The sequence below is a fragment of the Bactrocera neohumeralis genome, chromosome 5, assembly GCF_024586455.1.
Source record: "Bactrocera neohumeralis isolate Rockhampton chromosome 5, APGP_CSIRO_Bneo_wtdbg2-racon-allhic-juicebox.fasta_v2, whole genome shotgun sequence".
In the NCBI taxonomy this organism is placed as follows: Eukaryota; Metazoa; Arthropoda; class Insecta; order Diptera; family Tephritidae; genus Bactrocera; species Bactrocera neohumeralis.
The window spans coordinates 43,928,123-43,934,122 of record NC_065922.1 but is presented as its reverse complement, the minus strand read 5'-3'; the positions used below and the strand labels follow the sequence as shown (position 1 = coordinate 43,934,122).

The 6,000-nt window shown below is 31.6% G+C and overlaps 1 protein-coding gene across 17 annotated transcripts in view; it reads left to right on the top strand.

Annotated features, from left to right (window-relative positions):
* The first annotated feature begins 217 nt into the window (after positions 1–217).
* LOC126760566 (disintegrin and metalloproteinase domain-containing protein 9) overlaps positions 218–6,000 on the top strand; it is a 578,909-nt gene continuing 573,126 nt past the window's right edge. For all 17 annotated transcript variants that reach the window (XR_007667220.1, XM_050476295.1, XM_050476293.1 and 14 more), the window contains exon 1: positions 218–836. The gene's annotated coding sequence lies outside the window, so the exon portion shown is untranslated. The remainder of the gene's footprint in view (positions 837–6,000) is intronic.

Genomic DNA, 6,000 nt, shown 5'->3' with positions numbered 1-6,000 from the left:
AAAAATGAATAATTCACAAAATATTTATTAATAAAAAATTAATAATTAAAAAAAATTAATGAAAAAATTATAACTAATTATAAAAATTTAATTAATGAAAGAAAAAATCTTTATAAATGAATAATTCACAAAGAATTAATTGATGAAAAACTTAATAGTTAAAAAAATTAATTAAAAAAATATAACTAATTAAAAAATTAATTGATTAAAGAAAAAAAAACAATTAATTAAAAAACAACAACAAATAAAATTAGTGAACCTTCCTAGAAAATCAGAAAATTTCATCAGAAAAAATTCACACAAAAATTAACACTGCAAAAAATTACAAAAAAATTAAATTTATTAAAAATATTCACTTCGAATAAAAACCACATCGAATCAAAACCCTTCATTGACAATTACTTTGTGAACTCATATATAAATATATAAACACGTATGTCTCGCTAAATCCTTCAATAACTACTCGTGCATACCACTACATACACACATACTTACATGCATACTAAAAAACATAGATTTGTGTTCAAAATTCCTGTGCAACTAAAATCGTAAATAATCGTCTGCAAATCTTTGCGAAATTCATTTCAACATTTGTGTGCTCACTGAATTTCAATCCAGTGCGATTTCTATTTCCAAACAATAAATGAAAAAAAAAACAAATAACAAAAACAACTTACTACTAGATTAAATACTAAATACTACTACTCACTCGCATCTACAAGCATAAACGCACACATACACGCGCATAACTGTATATGCGTTTATATGTGTGTCTCAACTAGAAATCGACAAGCAAGCGAGGAACTGAAGCCATATTTCGGAAAGGAGCTTACAAAGTAAGTTTTGATATTGTTGTTGTTGTTTTGTTCAGTTTGGAGTTTTAGTCTACACAAATTATCTTCGGAAAAATGATTTAAGTTCAGGAAATGGATTTTGTTATCGGTGAAAAGTTCTCTGCAGAAATGTTTGTTGTGTTTTAGATGTAAAAACTATAATTTGAACTAAAACAGGAAAAAACGCTAACTTCGAATGCACCGCGCTATGATATCCTTTCCAAATAAAAAATCGTAATAAAAAAGTAAAGTATGTACTTGATTTGAATCGGTAAGCTTGTGTGGTAGCTATATGTCTTAATAGTCTGATCTGAATAACTTTTTAGATGATTGTAATGTTGACTTGGATAATAACTCATTCCAAATATTATCTTAACAATTTTGTCTAAAAAATGTTTTCCATACAAGGCCATGATTCCGATTTTTCAGTTTGCAAGTCCGCTATATGTATGTTGCAGTGGTCGGATCTATGCAATCTCTACGAAGATTGTACTATTGCCTTAGATAATAACTCGTGCTAAATTCTATGAACATATCTCCACAAATGAGAGAACAGAAGAAATAATATCTTATATCGATATTTCAGACAGACAGTGGACAGTTGAACATAGCTAAATCGACTCTGATCGTCCTTTATATTTTCTTCTAGGTGTTACAAACTTATTGGTCAACTTAATATAACCTCTTCATCGTAATAAAGTAAATGTATAAAAACAAGCGCTCGACCTTTCTACATATTTCATATATTATATAACTGTTTATGTTTGAGATAAATATCGAGAATTTGGATATTTTATGTAGACCATCCTCTCAGACCATTATTACACGACTTTTTCATTCAGAGACTGTCTCATCTCTTTCTTAAAGCTACAAATTGAAGTTCAATCAAGTGTGTTATCAGTCAGTTGGGATTTTTTTTGATATAATTTGGTTACTACGAATTAAAGAGGTTTCATACCTTCTATATCAAGTTTCATCGAACTGTCTCACTACACACATTCATCATTTAAATGATTGATAATGATCAGAATGTCAAGGAATCTTTACTTTAGCGCTCACTATTGAATACAAGGTTCATTAGATCTTCAGTTTTAAAAAGTTATGAACCACTGATGACTTATGATTTTTGAAAAGTGCGAACCTCAATTAATTCGTATTAAAAGTACTTTATAAACATTTTTATGCTCATTACAAAATTTTTCGTCCTTTCACTTTTCCTAGGCACAAATTATCTTTCACAATGGTTTTTACTGATCCTTCCGATATTTCAACAATGCCAGTAGGATTTCTGACTGTTAATCGTCGATTCTTTATTTTATTGACGTTCCTGGACGTGGTTCGTCGTCACCGACTTCTCGAACTTCTTTGAATAATTTTAGAACATTTTTGTGTACAATAAAATATATTTAAATGCTTGTAATCCTTGGAGAGTGTTCAGTAGTAAAAATGTTTCAATATATTTCTATAAACAATACTTTTTTCCCTTTAGTAAAAGTTATTGATAGTAGTTTCTTCGTTTCTGGCATCAAAAGTTCAGCACTACTGAAACTTTTTCATTATTTTGTATTCTGTAAGTATTCTTAGACAAGCTGCCAATGGTTGATTCAATTTCCAATAGACTTGCTTTGGTTCGGCTGGACTTCAGTGTTTTCAGCGAATTTAGTTTTTCGCGGTTGTGATTAATTTTTGTAATACCATTAAGGTGGTAGTGTGGTAGCTTGGGTTCAAAAAATCGAAATTTTTTTTGCTTAATTTGAAAGTACAATATCTTGAGAATACACTGTGAAAATTTCAGATAGAAAGTCGAAATATATCGGGAGTTATAAGGAGTTTCCTAGAGCGCCTCAGAGTCCTCTCTCTCGGAGTTGTTGAACTTTAAACGCGTTTTTCTCAAAACATTTACTGGTCGGCCCGGGTTCTATTTTTTTTCTACTGAACCGATTGCAATTTAACAGACTATTCCACACATTTATAGTTCTCGTACTAACGAGAATTTTTTTCATCCCTAACTTTTCATTTTACAACCCTTTCTTTGCTAAAATAAAAGGACTTTTTTTCAAAGTCCGACATTTTGTTATTTACCCCTGAAATTTAAATTCGTTAGTTCCGACCAGAATGACCTGTCTACAGATTAAGAATAATCAAGAATATTTGATTTCAGATAACATCAAGAGCCAAAATCACCCGGGCCACCCACTAGCATTTTTTTTGAGGTTCCAACTTCGAGTGACAATAATAATAGTAATAAAGTATGAAATTTTTTCTAACTATTTTTGTTTTTTCATATTTTCAATATGTAAATAAAAACACTCTAAATATTCAAGATAGTTCATTTTTATTTTCCTATAAAAAACCACACTCCAAAGAAGTCATGAAAATAGGCATAAGTTACCAGACTACTACCTTAACTAGGTTGTTGCACATTTTCGACGTCATTTTCATAAAACCACGTTTCTCTTGCAGAATGAAGGATTTAAGGACTTCGTTATTTTTAAAAATTTTCCGATCTTTTGACACTAATCTAGAATTTATACGCATGATATCCAAAACATTGCACATAATGTGTTAAGTCGATTTATGAGAGATGTTGCTCTGCTATCTCTTTGATACCAACACGACTATTTCCAAACAGTGTATATTCAACTTTATGTATGTTATCGTTATTAACCAATGTGGATGCATGACTCGCCTGAAGCAAGATTATGTTGACTTCACAACCTTAATAGAATACTTTGTGCCACTAAAATACTCGCGTTCGTATTTAAGTTAAATCTCCAAAATTCTTATGCAAAATTGTGAATGATTCTTTAGCCGTGATTTCATTAGAAACACAAAATTTCAATAAACCTCGTGATTCAATATTTCTTCATGTTGAAAATCGCCTTGCCGTCATCAAACCGCTGCCAAACATATACTCGTTGGCATGAAAATATTAAACTTCACACAAATATAGAACATCAATCAAGGAAAAAGTTTATCGATTTGGTTTTGGTTTTGGTTTAGTTTGTACTTAATCAAATAATATCAGTTTGAGATATTACCAGTTTGGATACTATTTGATCAGATGTTGTAAAATAAATTTTAGTAAGTAACGTTGAAAATCAAATTATTATAATTTGTACTTAACAAATTTTCAGTATTTTCTAAAAGGAAAGTATTTGTTTGTTAGTTTGAATTTCGATAACTGCAATTGCGCTGCTATCGTCTCCCATAATAGAATACCAGGCCTTTCGGTCTAAATAATGTATCGACAGAAAAATTGTAAACTTAAAGAGTACAATAAGTTCATGCAGAAAATATAATTTCCATAGGCGAAATTCTAGAAAACTAAAGCTTGCGTTCAGTGCAGGAGCATAATAAACCTTTGGTCGCGCTGCAAACCTCATCTATTTAACTCATCTTCCCATTATTGTTTTTGCATCTTGCTTTAGATATAAACCAATTTTTTTAAACTCCCAAAATATATTGTTTCACGCCTGATGACTTGCGAATCACTAATATACGAGTTTTTAATTTGATACCTACTTCGATGGAAGTTTTGATTGCTTCGAGGATTCACAAAATGAAGTCAAGGAGAGTCAAATCTGATCTCTAAAACTCACATAAATTTTGTACTTTTCCTACGGTTGTCATAATAATAAACTCTCTCAACCCTTATTGTTCATAGAAAATTTATTTACAATAACGGCACGCATTTCCAATTAACAATTAATTTACCGTTAACAAGTGTTAGCTCAACATTTAGCACTTTTTCTGGAACAAACGAACTTTTTATCGAGTTAACTTGTAAACACAGCTTTATATTTATTGAGTCTACTTTTTCAAACTGAGCTGCTTCTTTTTTATGTTGGCTTTTGTAAATTTTTTCATTTTTTTTTTTGTAATGAGAGAGCAATTAGCGCAATCAATTTCACCGTTACTTGCTTATGCAACTCATCGTCAGCTCTCGAGCTTGGAACTTGTCCAATTTCCGAAAGTTCATCAAGCCGCTATTGTGTGAGATAAGCAAGCAAAACAATTTCAATAAATTAAATGAGAAAAAATACAAGCACGTTCCGAATACCGACCGAATAACGAAAAACTAAAAACGCAACAAACCAAAACAGATCAATCAATTTCGGTGCACAGACACACACATACATACACGCACTCACATGCACACGGTAAACCAGCGAAGTTAATCTGCTATTTTATGCTGTTGTTGTTATTATTATTGCATTGGTTGTTGTTGGCGAAATCTTTGTGTATCCAGAACGCAGTCTGAATTTTAATTTGCCGAAAATTGGAAAATGATAAGTGAGGAAATGATGAAAATCTGTAGTTTTATGTGTTCTTTTTTATGTGGAAACAAAGAAGAGGCAAATAGAATATATAAAATATAATAGAAGAAATACAGATTAAACGAAATACTTACGAGTACAAAGAATACAAAAGGAAAACAAAAAATAAAAACTTTAGTGTTGTCAGTATTGTCATGTTGTGGTAAATGAAGGCTTTCTTATTGAGGAGTTTATCTTTAACTTGAGATTGATCGGTCAGTTTGTATGGCTTTGTTGTGGTAGACTCATTTCAAAAATATGTTTGGAGATTGTAGCATGGTCTTGAGCAATATTTTTTGCCAAATTCAGCGAAAAACTCACGAAGATGTATGTGACGGTGCACTATCGTGGTGCAAAAACCAAAAATTGTCGGCTCATAATTCCGGCTTCTTTTTACGAATAGCTTCACGCAAAAGATGTTTAACAAATTATTTGAAAATAATATCTTTTGTTAACAGTTTGGTCGGTCGAAAGCTATTCGGAATGCAGCACACCTCAATAGTCGAAGAAAACTGTCAACATGACCTTGATTTTCGACCAGCTGACGCGGTTCTTTCTGCTTCGGCTCACCTTTGCCGCGACATTCGTCGGTTTCCTGGTCGTGAGCATAGATCCAAGACTCATCAAGAGTAATAATATATTTCATGACATCCTGGTGGTCGGGCAGCGTTGTTTCACAGACGTTAACGGGACGCTGTTTTTCGAAAACATTTAGTGATTTTTGAACCAATTGTGCTTTCACTTTTCTGAGGACCAAATGGTCTTTCTAAATGCTGTTTACTTATCCTTTCGATATTCCAACGATGCTAGTAAAATTGCTTACCTTTAATAGTCGATTCTCAACCAGT